We start from the raw sequence: 16,797 nt of genomic DNA, 5'->3' as shown, positions 1-16,797 counted from the left end.
GTTAGCGTGTAGAACCCGGAGAGGGTTCCGGGGGGACTCTAGGTCGACTAGGTAGGTGACGGGGCTCTTCTTCTCCACCACCTTGAAGGGCCCGGTCCACTTGTCCTGGAGGGCGCAGGGCTCAACAGGGGCCATGACCCAGACTCACTGGCCTGGCTCGAACTCGATTGTAGAGGTGTTCCGATCGTACCACCGCTTCATGTCCTCCTGGCTAGCCTCGAGGTTGGCTTCGGCCATGGCTCGGAACTTGCGGGTCTGGTTTCGTAGGGTCAGGAGGTATCGGTAGACGTCAGGAGGGGCGCCTTGGAGCTTCATCTCCTAGCCCTCCTTGACCAGGCTGAGGGGTCCGCGGACCGGATGCCCATACAACAGTTCAAACGGGCTGAACCCCAGGGACTTCTGCGGGACCTCCCGATAGGCGAACAGGAGGCATGGCAGTAGGACATCCCATCTCCGCCGGAGGGGCTCTTCCAGGCCCTGAATCATCCCCTTTAGGGTTCTGTTAAAGCGCTCAACCAGTCCGTTTCCCTGAGAGTGATAGGGGGTGGTGAATTTGTACATGACCCCGCACTGCTGCCACAGGGACCGCATGTATTTGGAGATGAAGTTTGTGCCCCGGTCGCTCACCACTTCGCGGGGAAATCCCACTCTTGAGAAGATTCCCATTAAGGCCCGGCCCACCACGGGGGCTGTTACAGTTCTCAGCGGGACAGCCTCCGGGTACCTGGTGGCGTGGTCCACGAGGACCAGGATGAAGCGGTGGCCCAGGGCGGTCCGGGGATCCAGGGGCCCCACAATGTCGATCCCGACCCGTTCGAACGGGGTGCTGACGGCTGGAAAGGGCTGGAGGGGGGCCTTGACCCGACCCCCCGTCTTCCCGCTGGCTTGGCAGGTCTGGCAGGACCGGCAGTGGTTGTCCACGTCTCTCCGCATCCGGGGCCAGTAAAAGTGGGTTACCAGACGGCTGTAAGTTTTGTCTTGCCCTAGGTGTCCGGCGAGGGGCACGTCATGTGCCAGGTTGAGAAGGAACTCCCGGAAGCGGAGGGGGACCACCAACACGCGGCTGGCCCCGAGTTCTGCCACTTTCTATTCACTGTACAATAGGCCCTCGGCCCAGTAGACCCAGTGGGTGCCGGTCTTGTCACCGTTGGCTTGTGCGGACGCCTGTTGTCGGACCCCTTCGAGAGAGGGACAGGACTGCTGTTCTTGCTGGAACTGCTCTCGGGTGGGGCCCCCTTTGTGGCGCCATTGTGCAAGTTCTGGTAGGGCACCGAGGGAAGCGATCTCTTCGGGGGAGGGTTCGGTAGGTCCAGTGTCAGTGTCCGCCTCCCCCTCGCTGCAGGCGGGGGGTGGTGCGAGCCCCGCGGGCTGGGCGGAACCGGAGGCCAGGGACGAGCGGGGGGCCTGGGCGGCCATGGACCGGGTGATGGCGCAGGCCCATTCGGATAGTCCCAGCATTCGGACGTGCTCTCGTCGCTCCACTTGAGCCCAGGGGGAACTCTCTAGGTCGTTCCCCAGGAGGCAGTCCACTGGTGCGTCGTCGCGGACAGTCACTTTTAGTAGGCCTGTCACCCCTCCCCACTCGAAGGGGACCAGGGCCATCTGGCACAGGCTTTCGCTGTTGTCGGCCGTCCGGACGGGGCACAGCACATTGGGTAGGATTTGTTCGGGGGTCACCAGGTGGCAGCGGACAGCGGTGACACTGGCGCCGGTGTCGCGAAGGGCTTCGGCACGTCGTCCATTGATGGTGACCTGCTGCTGATATTTCTGGGTGTTGCTTGGGATGGGTGTGCGGGGCACCATTTCTCGGCTGCCCAGGCAGACCAGGGACATGGCCGCCGGCTCCCACTCGGTGGTTCCTCGGTCGAGGGGTTCTTCCTCTTCCTCTCCTTCCCCCAGGGCGGCGGCCGCCAGCTGTCGGGGCGGGGGCCCGCCGGCCCCGCTTCTTCGGTTCAGGGGGCAGACCGGATCGCTGGCATAGTGTCCGGTTTGTTGACAGCTGTAGCAGGTTACTGGGGGCCGTGGTCCGGTTCTGGCTGGGGTTGCCCCTCTTCGGGCTAGGCTCGGGGAGAGGTGTTGCTGAGGCGGCCCTCGAGGTGGGCTCCGGGGGGCCCCGGCGGGGGGGTCCCGGTTCCGGTTCGGCCCTCCCCCTCCACCGCGTTGGCGGGGAGGTCCGGTGGGGTTCCTCTGGTACTCCCCCATTGAGTTCCGGGGGACTCGGGTGCTGACCCATCGATCGGCCTCGACGGCGAGTTTTCGTGGGTCGGTCATCTTGCTGTCGAGGAGGTGTTGCCTTAGCTCCACGAAGCAGTTGTTGGAGAGATGTTCCCAAACAATGAGGTCGACCAGCTGCCCGTAGGTGGTGACCTTGCTACCCTTGATCCATCCTTCTAGGGCCCGGCTGAAAAAGTCCACATATTCCACCCAGGTGGTACCAGGGATCTTCTTGCAGTCTCTGAACCGCTGGCGGTACATTTCCACGGTTAGCCCGTAGCGGGTGAGCAGGGCCTCCTTCATGTGGTCGTAGGAGGTCATCACCTCTTCTGGCAGCTGGAGCAGTGTGTCTCGACCTTCACTAAGGAACCGACCCCACAGGCCGGCACCCCAATCCTTTCGGGGCACCCGATGGGAGGTCATGGCCACCTCGTATGCCTTGAACCATTGTTGGATGTCGTCATTTTTATAGTACTCCCTGACGACATCTTTAGGGATATGTACCTTGGCTTCGGCAGGCGGTAGGGTGTCTCTATTACTGGGGGTGTCGGTCCCCCCTTTCTTTGCCTTGAGCTCGAGCTCTTTGAGACTTCGCTCGTGCTCAAGGGTCAGTCTCTTTTCTTCCAACTCTCGATGCCGTCTCTTCTCTTCTATTTCCTCTTGTAGCCGTAGCTGCTCTAGGGCCAGTTTCTTTTCCGCCAGCTGGAGTTCGCCGTCCAGCCGCAGTCGTGCGAGCTCTAGTTCGTGGTTCCGGACCTTCTCCCGTTCTCGTATCTCTTCTTCGGAGAGGCCGGTTTCTAGGCTGTTTCTTCCTCCGGTTGCCGGAGCCGGTGCGGTTGATGTGGCCACAGTCAGGGGCAGGGGACCTTCGTCCTGGGAGGGGCCTGCCTCGGCCTCTAGCCAGGTCCTCAGGGCTTTCTGCATCTCCTCTTTGGTACCTAGGCCGGTGGTTGCAATGCCCTTGTCCTTACAGAACTGTTTCAATTCTTTGTGCGTGTATTCCTCCAACCGTTCGGGCTGGAACTCCGTGGTCGCGTTGTTTTCCTGGTTGCTCATGACTTCCGTTTGTCTGGATGGGTAGCTAGTGGGTTACTGGCTTGTACGTACTGCGTTCGGCTCGGATCCCACCGCTGCCACCAAATGTTGGAAGGCGGACCTCGGGGAGTCGGAGAGACCACCCAAAGGGGCCCCCACACTGTACAAAGTAGCCGAGCGCTGCTGAGAAGCCTCCGGGGGAGGTCCTTCTCCTATCATGTACTAGCACAGTAACACCACCACACCGGACTCAAGGAGGTTGTCTCAAGACGAGCAATTCTTTATCAGCACGTAAAGGTTACGGGATCAATATTTACACGAAAGGGATCCAGGGATCCACAAAAGTCTCAGTGTCTCTTTAGAAGGGAAGGGGTAGCGGGACAGTCTTTGGCAGGAGCTTGGTACGAGGGTACCTGGGGCCCAGTTCTTATCCTCAAGCTGGAGGACCTCCGGATCTTGGAGGGGTCGAGCCGCGACGGCGTCAGCAGGGCTCGGGCGTTCAGTTCGTGGAGAGCCGCGACCAGGTCAGCGGGGCTCTCAAGATGGTTTCTGCTCAGCTCGAGCCGCGACGTCGTCAGCAGGGCTCCGAGGGAGGTTTCAGCGAGGTTGGGCCGCGACAGCGTCAGCAGGGCCCCGATGTTCCGGGGGGCTTCAAGGTTTCAGCAAGAAGGAGCCGCGACGCAGTCTGCAGGGCTCGTGGTGGTTTCAAGCAAGAGTTCTTCTCCGTAGGGTCGGCCGCGATTCGATCAGCAGGGCTCTCGACTCCGGGATACAACTGCCGGTCTGTTGCGGGGTCGCCCCAGATATAGGCCTGGAGCCCTTTGATGTCCGGACCCTTGCGCCCGGGGGGCGGAGAGGCCGGGTTGGGAGCGGCCAGACGCCCAGCAGGAGAGGCGCCCGGCCCAGGAGAGATGGAGGCCGATCGCGCCTCGGTGTGTGGGGACGGTTGGGGGTCCCATCGTTACCGCCCTCCGCCAGGGGCGATGAGGTGTTCGCGTGATACCCCCTGGCCAGTTCTTGGTGCCTCAATGTCTGGGCCTTGCTGGGGCCGAGGCCGGGTTGAGAGGGGTCATGTGGGCTGGTGTGCAGGGTCACGTGGCAGGCAACAAAATGGTGGAGCCCCGAGGTGTATGGGACCTCGTGCGGCTCGAACGGGTAGCCCGTGGAGGCCAGGGCGGGGAACGGGCCCAACCCCGGGGAAGTCAGGACCACGCCTCGAGGCCGGGTCCAACAGTCAGCCTCAGTGGGTCCTACGGATACTGAAATGAATGAACGTCAGCCTCAGTGGGTCCCACTTGTACTGAAATGAATGCAGGGGATACTGAAATGAATGAATGTCGGCCTCAGTGGGTCCCACGGATACTGAAATGAATGAATATCGGCCTCAGTGGGTCCTACGGATACTGAAATGAATGAATGTCGGCCTCAGTGGGTCCCACGGATACTGAAATGAATGAATGTAGGCCTCAGCGGGTCATACGGATACTGAAATGAATGAATGTTGGCCTCAGTGGGTCCTACGGATACTGAAATGAATGAATGTCGGCCTCAGTGCATTCTACCAATACTAAAATGAATGAATGTCGGCCTCAGTGGGTCCCACGGATACTGAAATGAATGAATGTCGGCCTCAGTGGGTCCTACGGATACTGAAATGAATCAATGTCAGCCTCAGTGCGTCCTACGGATACTGCAATGAATGAATGTCGGCCTCAGTGGGTCCCACGGATACTGAAATGAATGAATGTCGGCCTCAGTGGGTCCCACGGATACTGAAATGAATCAATGTCAGCCTCAGTGCGTCCTACGGATACTGAAATGAATGAATGTCGGCCTCAGTGGGTCCCACGGATACTGAAATGAATGAATGTCGGCCTCAGTGGGTCCCACGGATACTGAAATGTAATCTATGAAGAATTTTAATCTCCTTATAGCAGCTGGCCTCACGCCTTCTGGTTAACCACGCACAGTATAGGTATCTGCTCACAGCAAACACAATTGGACGGGAGTTATTGTTCTGTAAAATACCTAAAGTGGGCAAATTCTGGCGGAAACCCAGATGAAGGCAAATAGGAAAAATCCACGTCCTCCTCACTGTTAAATATGCAGAAAAAAAGGAAATGTTCTATATTCTATAAACCCACAACCCGCTACGGAATTGAATTACACAAAAATAAAATAACATAACATTCATTACTTTAAAAATATTCTAACATACATTACAATATTAATACATACTTTTAACACATATACTAACACTTAAAACACTATAAAAAATTCGATATTTTTAACAACTATATTATGACTATCGATATTACTTACTTCTATATTATTGTAATCGATATTTCTTACCTGTTTTTCGATATTCTTCACCACTATATTTTGGCAATTCGATATTCTGTCCATTCTATATTAAAAACTCGATATTCTGTCCACTCGATATTTTTTTTTCGATATTTTGTCTATTTACCGTATTATCAATGAAGCAATGTAGCCGGGTTAGTTCTTCTGGCCAGGATGAATGTAGATATTGCAGATTAATACATTTGAATCACAGCTTTTGTGATTTGATCTTAAGTCACTGTGCGATGAGAGTTTAATACATTGAGCCCATGCTAGACCGAGATCCACGTGTTCTTGTTGCCACCGAAGGTGGGTCACTATGTAAGTGGGGAGACCTCCTGCAGCTCGGCCTCTTTCGCTTCCAGTTGATAGTCCTTGAAACCTGTGATTCTTGTTGGATTCTCGGTCCAGGTTTCTTGCAGTAGGAGGATGCCAAAATTTAGGAGGAAAGTGATGAAATCTGTCTCCCCGCCTCGCTTCTAAGGCCGTTCACGTTCCAGGAGCACAGTTTCAAAGGGGGGTTGGGGAATGAAACCACTGAGTCTGGTTTTAATCTTGCGACTGCCATTAATGGGGCAAGGCCTGCGGATTTTGCAGGGAGACCTGTCTCATATAGCTCGGAGCTCCGGGAGCTGCTGTGTGAGGGATGCTGAGGGTTCCTAGATTGATCGGATGCTTTCCTGCTGGTCCAATTGCCATGGCTGTAGGGGGCTGGGGTATCTCTCTAGATCTATTCTTTTTAGTTCAATGCCCCAGTTTAGGAAATGTCCCCATTTCTGCCATCCCTCCATGGCTGTTTTTAAGATGGACCAGGTGACCACCGTTGCTTCTGTCCCTGCCAGTTCCGGGTTGGGTGTAAACTCAACACCTTCTATATCATGCACACTTACATGGTTCAGGGTTTCCATTGTGAATTTCAGAATAGCACTTTTATTCAGTATGTCATGTCTTCCCCTGGACCTATAGCCAGGGAGCATTTCTAATTTCAATGGAGCATCTCCCTCGTTAGCTTTGAGGAGGTGAGTTGTCCCTGGGCTTCGCTTGGCCCTTGCCCGGATTTGTGCCTCAGAGTGGTTCCGGGGTTAGGTTTGGCCGGTAGTGGTGATTTCTGGCGAAGGGTGCGGCCCTCAACCAGTATTTGTGCCTTTGCTCAACATATATAGAGCAAAATGTATTGCAATCTCTAAATATGGGTCTGAAATCTGGGGTTATAAGGAGGCTGAAGAACTACAACTGGTGGAAAACAAGTTTCTCATAAATCTGCTCTCAGACCCGCAATCTATACCCTCTTACATTATCCATCAAGAATTAGGTATAGGCTTTGTTTCAGACTTGATCGAACTGGACCCGCTCCTGAGCTGGATAACGATCCGGACGAACCCAGAATTGGTGGTAAATCGTGAGATCGCCCAGCTTTGCTTATCCTTGGATAGAGCAAGTAGCATCTCCTGGATAGGTTATGTTAAGAACTTAACAAAGAAATTAGGGCATCACAAACTTTTTGATTCTCCAAGCAAACTTAGGAATGAGAACTTACTGTGGGTTAAAAACATTTTCTAAACATGATGCAATCTGAGAGAGAGGCCAGAGAGTTAATGAAACCCACGGTACGAGCCCATCTTTTATTGAAAACAGCTCCAACAATAGAACCCTATTTAAATGCCATAACAACCCCTTATCACTGTTTTCTTTTAACCAGATTTAGATTCAACCTCCTGCACTTTTTATTGGCTGAACCTCAGGGATGGAGAAAGGTGAAGGATTTGGGCCCTTGCTCTTGTGATAATTTCTCTACCCAAGATACTTTGCACTTAACCATGTTTTGCGACCATTATCATCATATCCGCAAATGTTTTTTAGTACCTATTCTAAAGGATAAAGGGTTTATGCAGGTAAGGCCTGCCTTAGTATATTTAATCATGTTAAACAATACATGGGAACGTTGTAATATTGCTAGTTTTTTAGTTGCGGCGGTCAGGGTAAGGAGAAGAAGGGCCTCCATGCTATGAAATATTTTAGCTCTTCTATAACTGCAATGAAATGTTCTCTTAATTCGATTTCTATTGTGCATAAAAGTACTTTTTGAAAGAATTTTGAACATGCTTCATTTATAACATCAAAAGGATGGTGATTTTTCATGTTGAATTTTTATGGTGTATAAGATTATCCCAAATGAACTTTGCATTTGTTTTAATGTTGTTCTTACAAGATTTTTTGTAGTGTACTTTTATGGTCTTTATTAACCGAATAAAGTGATTATGACTGACCGACACTCGGGCTTATCACTGCTGCTGTTGCTAGCATCGGGGTGGCATGTTGGCTAGTCTCGGGTCTGGATGGGTTTTGTAATAATCATTTGTGGGCCATTGGCTGGGCCGGGCCTCAGGCTGATTTTGAGCCTCTTTCATTTGCTGCGGAGGTTTTTGATCGCTCTCACTTATTGCCAGTGCTGAGGGTGTTGGTTGTGTCGGGGCAAACGTGGTCTCTTCTTTCATTTTGCAGTTCATGGAGAAGTGATCATTTGTGGCCACACTCTGAAGTCGAGGATCGCAAGGTAGCTGAGTACTTGGGAGGACTGTTGTATGTGGGTGCTCTGCCAGTGTGATTGATTGATGCAGAGGAAATGCCATTTGGGTTCCCGATTCGGGTCCGCCAGGATCTTTAATGATGTTTCGGCCTGATTCGTTGGTCTTTTGGAACATGTTCTTTTTGGAATATTGGGTAGACGACTGGCCCCGCTGTTTGAGTCTGACGCTGTGTTAGCAGTTGGATTTTGGACCGCTTGAAGATGTAATTGTGTTGACTCTCTTTTTAGTCTATTATTCCTCGCTTTTCTAAGGCGTTTGCGTTCTCTTTTAGTTAGGGACAGTTGTTGCTGCATGGTGGAATCATGGGGGGGTGGAGGGTCTTCCTCATTCCAATTCATTCCTTGTTGTTACCAGTTGTGCATTTTCCTTTGACTGGTTGGGGTTGCCCTCATTATGCTGAGTGGCCGGTGGACCGCTCTTAAGGACTGGGGTTTTCTAAAAGGGAGATAAGACTGGGCTGTCCAGGCTCGCTCTCAGACATATTCCTATTGGCTGCTTTGAGGATTTAACTTCCGTAAAAATTTCCGACAGGATATTTGGCATTGTTGGTAAGTGGTCCAAGGTAGAGGTACATTGGCAAGAATGGTAAGCTGCGGGGGGTCTTTTTGCACTCGCTTGATTAAGCTATTTAGTTCCTGCAGGTTACGTTCAATGCTTGAGGCGTGAGTGGCCAGAGCGGTGAGTAAATCAACTTGAATTTCGAGTTTTTCTCGCTGGAATGTAAGCGCCGAGGAGCTCACCTCCATTGTGTGTATGAAAGGGGTCCATAAGGGTGCTGAGGGCAATGGTGAAAGCAGGACTGGTCTGCCTTGTTTTGTTGGCGAGAGAGCTTTGCTTGTTAGATGTTCCATGGTTCTGGGCGTATCCTCCGAAATATTGATGTTTGTACTGAGGCTGTTTTCATTCTGGATCTTTATTGGAGGAAGCAAAGCCTTATAATAGTGCTTTGGTCCAGAGTTCACTGTTGCATTTGAATGAGCCTTGTCTTTGTCGTCTTTCTCCCCGAAAGGGCTGAGCGACAGGCCATGCCACTCTGATGAAGTTGTGGTAAATAAAATAAATATTACCGGACTGAATTTCATGCGGAATCTTAAAATAAAGTAAATAGCTCAAAATAACAAGAGGCAGAATCCGTGGTATAAGAGGTTTTCTAATGGGCTTTATTCCATTCAAAATGGCCGACTCGAGTGGCGGCCTTCAGGTTCCGTCACCACGAGGGTTCAGGAAGTGAAGTACAATATTTTGTTGATAGACATACATTTTTATAATAAGTGCATTACAATTAAACGAATGTAGAAGGCGTAACATTTGATAAGAAAAATGACGTGACAGTGACATAATCGAAACTAGGCGTAATAAGGAATAAAAGAAACATAATTGGTTAGGATTATCAGACATAGGTGGATCTATAAGATAATACTTGGCATAGATGCGCGCGCGGCAGCATGACGTGTGATTGACGTGCAACCAGGGGGTGAAGGGGACTTGACATTTAGCTCTACATGTGGAGACAAGAAGTCTGGGGGTCAAGTCAACCTAATCCCAAATCATATCTAACATCCTATGTTTAGAGAACTATGTTATCCACAAGGAAGGACACTCGGACAGAATCTATTCTATACTGACTGTGTGCGTGTACAAGCGTCTAAGTGTCTATATGTGATGCGAGAGGCAGAAAACTTTCCATGGCAGCAGGGCTATGAATCACTTGCATGAAGACGGAAAGGCTGAGTCCTTTGCTTGTGAGCTAAAGGAAATGTTTACCTAAATCACTAGACAGGAATGCATCGGCTGAAGAGCAAAATAGATAATTCGAAGGTGAAATACAGCTTCTTGGCAGACAGGCGAAAACTAGCCGAGGCAGGCACCGTTAGCTGCACAGGGAGTAGGACAAAGTTCATGGATACAGATGCGAGCTCAAGCTGAAGCTGTCAGAGACAGAGAGCAGGGAAAGGCTTTGAGGACAGAATCGGGCCTACTCGCCTGAACTGTAAAAATGGAGTAACTTAGCCATATAAAGTCGGTGGCCTGTCATGCTTAGGAATCGAATATCCAGCCCATTCATGGCGGATCTGACAGAGAACATGTTGACGGTAGACACACATATGTTTGCGTCTTAGAAACTGGAACTGGAGGGAACATACATGTACTTGTAACATGTGTATAGAACCGTTGGGGTCCAAGATAGGGGACATAACTGATCAGGAAAATCCACATTTCCACATTCCCTCCTTGTCCCCTTCTTGCCCTTCACGAGACATCAATCTTCATTATTCCATCGATTTGCTCATAGAGCATCATTTCTTCTTCTTTCTTCTTCCGGGATCTTGAGCGAAAACTTTGATGTGGAATACACGATGTGGCACACAGACCACAAATCGCTGGTCCACATTGTAGGCATAAACAACAACTGAAGAGCATAAGAAGGCCAATACCTAGGAAGGATAGAACTCTCCATCCCCAGGCTGATATCACATTCCAAAACCACCCGGACCACGTCCAAGTGCCTGGATTCTCGTGTATCTGGCTTACAATCTTATGAAGGCGTGTTATAGCTTTATATACAGATGGCGAATTTTCTGGTATGAATATGCAGCAGCTGGATCCGATGACCCTGCAAGCTCCGCCCCTATCGGCCAGGATGACGTCAAGGACAAGACGATTCTGGAGAACAACAATTCTCATCACTGATTGTTCCTCTGTCAGATTGCCTAGGGCGGCTATAGTCTCGTTTACTACAGCTTCAAGAGTCTTGGTGAGTCTACGTATCAGCTTACTATTTGATATTGTACCTATATAGGGAAAGATACCTTTATTGAAATCTACATACTTGTCCCATGCCGTCTCAGTATAATCGACAACTGGGAGATCTCTTCGCTCTCTATTGTGTACTAAATGAACATTTCGATAATAATCAGGGGGAGCTAGGAATACAGGTGGCAAAAGGAATGCTATGTAACAGGTACCATCCCAATCTAGAGGCAGACGCATATATGCCGTCTGACCACATATAAAGTAAGAATGGCGAGAAGCTCTAAATGAAGATTTACCTTGATCACTATATTCTACTGTAGTAACACATTGGCTATGGCCCATATGTATGGAACCAACTTTTCTCACACATAATTCACCTTTAACTGGAAATACTGACATAGTGGGCAGAATTAATTCAACTTCGGATTTGACATTCAAAATCATAAGATTAGGCGTAAAATTACCTAATTTATACACTTCATTTTCTAAATCAGTTCCTGTTCTACTGGGGTGACCCTCCTTATTAGGGTGACAGACTTTGAATAAAACTAGATTCAGATTTCCCCATATCCAATGTTGTTGATAAACTGCTGTGTCTGGGTCTATGGAATTTAATAAACTAAACCATGCTCCACAGGAGCCATTGTGTGTGAATGGATGTGGAAAGAAAGGCAGAACTCCTTTGTTATTCTGATAGGGAGGGAGCCGGCCACACACCCAACAATTGGTGGCATTACTAGTCTGATGGGAATGATGTAACATACTAATGAATGTGTTATTACGCAGCGCAAGTCTATAGGACAACTCATGTGGCGGTAGGTCACTAAAAGAATGTTCATCAGTTATATTGAAAACACGTTTAGAAACAGGATAATACATATGCAACAATATACTTGCAGCAACTATTAAAAAACTCAAGGAAAACAAAATTAATAAAGTCACAATACAGTGGTTACGCAGTGATTTACAATACGCCTGTCGTTTCAACATTTCTCGGGTATTTTCTCTACTCAGGTCCAAGGGATACATGTCGGAGACAATTCAACCGCTTCACCTTGGAGAGGACTTAAACAATCAAATTGCTCGACTGTTTGGGCCTAAGCTTTAATTTATAGCACTGAGAGTCATTCTGTTCAACAAAAGGAAGTTTTGAATCAGTCTGTGAGGGAGTGCAGGGCACAGTGTCTATATCTGAAGGTAGTCCATGAAATTTTTTGACGTGACTTGAATGAATCCACCCTTTGCGTCCCTCGATCTTCACGGCTGTTCTTGTGGTCAACAGGACCAACTTGGGTGCTTTCCACCTGGGCTCCAGTTGACTTTTCCTGTCGAAATTTCTCACAAAGACAAGATTACCCGGAACAACGTCATGGGGTTTCGCCTCAGTGTTGTCGGGAAAGGCTGCAGCTACCTGTGAACGAGAAGATTGTAGTGCAGACATCAAGGAAGCCAAGTAATCTGTCAGCATGTTACAGTCAATGTCAGTTATTTTACGGGGTATAGGCGTCCCCCACATATTCGGTGGTCTACCAAAGATCACCTCATACGGGGATAGCCCTGTTCTAGAGTGTGCTACCATTCTCATGTAAAAGAGTGCAACTGGTAATGCTACTATCCAGTCGACACCTTTCTCTCTACATATTTTGGACAGTCTGATTTTCAGTGTCTGATTATGTCTTTCTACGAGACCTGCTGCCTCGGGGTGTCGGACACAGTGGAATTTCCACTGATATCCCAACAAAAGTGAGACATGTTTCATTAATTCGGATGAGAAAGGCTGGCCGTTATCTGAATATACAACACGTGGTAAACCGTACCGTGGGAAGAATTCTCGAACTAGCTGCTTGGCAGTAGTCGGGGCAGTGTAATCTGATACGGGATACGCCTCTGTCCAACGGGAGAGAGCGCAGACAACTACGAGAACATATTTGAATCCTCGACAACGTTCCATCTGAATATAATCCATCTGGAGGACTTCAAAAGGATGGTCAGGAGGCTGAAATCCACCCTGCTCTACGGGAACACTCTTTCCTGGATTAAACTGACAACATATCATACAGGTACGAACTTTTTGTTTAGCTGCTGCTCGTAAATGTTTGTTGAACCAAATGTGCTGAATACTGTCTAGCATAGCCTTCTCTCCTAAATGTGCTGGACTGTGAACTGTAGCTATAATGGCTTGAACCATGGAATCAGGGAGAAACCATACAGATTTCTCCTTCGTCATCCATCCTTGATCTGTCTGGATCCCTCCTAGTTCCGTCCACTTCTTTATTTCTTCTGCTGTGGCATGTGTCTGTATGTCAATTACGTCAAGTGCGGGATCCTTAATTGTCATACACTGTGTTGGTGTCTGAACTATTGGCTTTGTCATGTCTAATGTGCGATTCTGAGCAGTCTGTTTAGCTGTTCTGTCAGCTAAATCATTTCCTTGGGAAATGGTATCAGTAACCTTCGTGTGTGCTTTACATTTCATAATCGATATAGCAGTGGGTAGATGTATTGCGTCTAACAAAGCATGAATGAGGGGTCCGTGCTGAATGTGGGCACCATGGGAAGTTAAATAACCTCTCTCTCGCCACAGCACGCCGAAGTCGTGTACAACTCCGAATGCATAACGTGAGTCAGTGTATACATTAACTTTCTTATTTGTGGCTTGAATACAGGCTTGCGTTAGAGCAATAAGTTCCGCTGCTTGGGCTGACAGAGTATCTATACAATTTGTCTCAATAACTTCAGTGTCTGTTGTGACTGCATACGCGGCCACTAAATCTCCTGTACTTGCTCTCATGCATGATCCGTCTACATACAACGTCAGGTCTGGATCTAACAATGGAACGTCTGTCAAGTCTTGTCTAGGTTTCGTCTTTATTTCAATGATTTCAACACAATCATGAGCTAGTGGGTCTGTTCCAATTACAGGTAATAGTGTAGCAGGATTCAATGTATTACACCGTCGGATCTCTATGTGTGGTTGAAACAATGTCAGTTCATAACCGGTAAGTCTTGCTATGGTCAAGTGTTGTGTTTGTGTTCGGTTCACAAGAACCTCTACTGCATGTGGTACTTGTACTGTCAATGGGTGTCCTAACACTATGGCATCGCTTTGTCTGATTGCTAAAGCTGTCGCTGCCACTGACTTCAGGCATGCAGGCAAAGCCTGAGCTACGGGATCTAATGTACTGGAAAAATAAGCACATGGCTTGCGTGATCCTGCTTGATCCTGAGTGAGTACTGACAAGGCAGTACCTTCGCGTTCTGTAACAAAGAGTGTAAAATGTTTGCTATAACATGGTGTTGCTAAAACAGGTGCTTGACATAAAGCTTCCTTTAAGTTTTCAAAAGCTTGTGTATGTTCCTGAGTCCAAGGGAGAACAGTCGATGTGGCTGCCTCCTGTGTGGTTAACTGAATGAGTGGTTTTGCTAGAAATGCGTACTGAGGGATCCACTGCCTACAATATGAAGTGAGGCCTATGAAAGCTCGCACCTCCTTCTGTGTCTGGGGTATTGACATGTTAGCAATTAACTGGATGCGATCTGGTGTAAGCTGCCTTCCCTCCTTGGACAGCGAGTGACCAAGATAAATAACTCGCTGAACACAGAATTGCAGCTTAGAAGGGGACACCTTGTGCCCCTTGTCGGCTAGGAAATGTAAAACTGTCAGAGAAGCTTTTTCACATTCTGGCTCGCTTCTCGCGGTGATCAGCAGATCATCAACATATTGAAGCAGTGCTGTATTGACTGGCATGTGGATACTGTCAAGTTCTCGTTTCAGTGCTTGGCTGTAGATGCTGGGGCTTTCTGTGAATCCTTGGGGAGCGCGTGAGAATTTAAAGCTGCGCCCATTTAAACTGAATCCGAACAAGTATTGGCTTTCCGGATCTATTGGGACGCTGAAAAAGGCATTCTTGAGATCAATTACAGTAAAAAATGTTGCTTCGGAATCAATTGCTGTTAACAATGATGATATATCAGGGACCACAGGGAATTGTGGTACAATACACTTGTTTAGTTCACGCAAATCAATAACCAATCGGTATACTGGTGGGGCAGTAGGATCAGTTCGTTTAAGAATCGGAATTATCGGTGAATTACATACATTGGAGTCTGTTTCTACAACTACTCCCTGGGCAATTAGCTCATCAATGATTTTCAGCAAAGCCACTACAGCATCATGCGGTAACTTGTATTGTCGCATTCGTGGTAGTACCACTCCTGCTTTCAGTGTGACTCGATAGGGTGTAATGTTCATGCAGCCAACATCCGTAGGGCCTTGTGCCCATAGATGTACTGGTAAAGTCTGTAGTCGGGGATCCATGTCTCTAGACACATAGTGACCTTTAAAATCACGCAAAAACAACCTTACTCCTTCCGGAGAACAACATATTATGGCTCCTAGTGCTTTCAGAGTTTTAATTCCTAACAGATTTTCTGGGCATGATTTAGTAAGCAATAAATCTGTAGTTCGTGTCAAAGGTCCTATCGTAAGTGGTAGAGGCTGTGATACTTCATTAACAATAGGTTTTCCCGAAAAACCAAGGGAAACATTTTGAGAGCCTGAGAGGGGTGCCCCTGGAACTTCACTACGTTTTATGGTTGTTCGACTTGCCCCTGTATCGAGTAAGAATTTTCTATCTTGACCTAACAATTCACTATGTACATAAGGTCCTTCTTGATCTACCGGAATCTCGATAAGCGGTAAGTCAACTTCCCTCTCTAGGCTGGTTCATGCGTAACGCTGATACTCAGGGTATTCATACTGTGCAGTCTGATACATTTGTCGTGTTGTAGTTTGTGTGGCAGTAGCGGGCAACGGTGGTGCAGCTGGCACAAACTGTATGGGTTGCTGTGAGGCTGGCATGGACTGTTGCTGAACTGGCATGGACTGTCCATGCTGCATAGCTCCTTGTTCATTCTGATCTTGTCTAACTAATCGTGGTCTCTCTTTTGAAATACCTGTAGCTATATTACGTTTCAGGACTGGACAATCATGTACATAATGGCCTAGTTGTTTACAATAATTGCAGGTTCCTTTTATAGGAACTGCAGAATCACCAGAATGTGTCACACCCTTTTTGTGACCATCTGCTGGTACTGTCTGAGAAACTAGCATTTTCATTTTTGTATCCTTCATGCGTCTATGCTCGTGTTCTTGTTCATCCCTAATTCTATTGTGATGATACTGTAACATTTGTAGCATTTGCGACGGAGTGTTACTTTGCCAGGTACTCTCGAATTTCAATATTCTATTCTTCACTGGAGGTAATGCATTTTCCACTAATTTTGTCACAAATAGATGTGGATATGAATCACTACTTGCTTTTATACCACTATTTATACCAAAACATTTTTCAAATCGGGCATAATAATCGCTTGTGTCTTCATCTTGCTTTTGTTTACAGGCTGTGATTGCACCCCAATCTTCCTTTTTTGTAGTCAATAAACGTGGCAGTACCTGTACTAGTAAACCTGGTAACAGTTTAACTTTATCCCCGAGCCCTGAACCTGCAGTTCGGCCCCTTTCTTCCTCTGCTAATGCTGTCCAGTCTATCTTTTGGTCTCCCACTTCCCACTCTTTTTCTTTCAGTTTTTCATAAATGCCAGCAGGCAAAAGCACCTTTAATATCGTCATAATATCAGGAAAGGTGTACTCTCCCATTAGTAACATGTCTTTAATTTCTCGGTGGAAACCCGCTGGGTCTTTATCATGGCTAGGTACTACTTTTTTCATTTCTAATAATTCCATTTTTGATATGGGTGTGTAAACAAATACACGGTGAAACTCATTGTCTTCGCCTTTTATTGGGTGCACTTCCCGTAAAGGATTTTGTCTATCCATGTAGTACGGTGCTCTTTCTCTGGG

General features: G+C 48.2%; 1 protein-coding gene across 4 annotated transcripts in view; it reads right to left on the bottom strand.

Annotated features, from left to right (window-relative positions):
- The window catches only part of LOC146808607 (NACHT, LRR and PYD domains-containing protein 3-like), an 800,827-nt gene that overhangs the window by 6,634 nt on the left and 777,396 nt on the right, over positions 1 to 16,797 (bottom strand). The window contains exon 14 of one of the 4 annotated variants that reach the window (XM_085623633.1): positions 10,508 to 12,345. The exons of the other annotated variants lie outside the window; for them this stretch is intronic. The gene's annotated coding sequence lies outside the window, so the exon portion shown is untranslated. Of the gene's footprint in view, positions 1 to 10,507; positions 12,346 to 16,797 lie in introns of those variants that run through there. 4 annotated transcript variants of the gene reach the window in all.

Source organism: Triturus cristatus, chromosome 8 (assembly GCF_964204655.1).
Source record: "Triturus cristatus chromosome 8, aTriCri1.1, whole genome shotgun sequence".
NCBI lineage: Eukaryota > Metazoa > Chordata > Amphibia > Caudata > Salamandridae > Triturus > Triturus cristatus.
The sequence above is the reverse complement of the archived record's forward strand: the minus strand, read 5'-3'. Positions and strand labels throughout refer to the sequence as shown.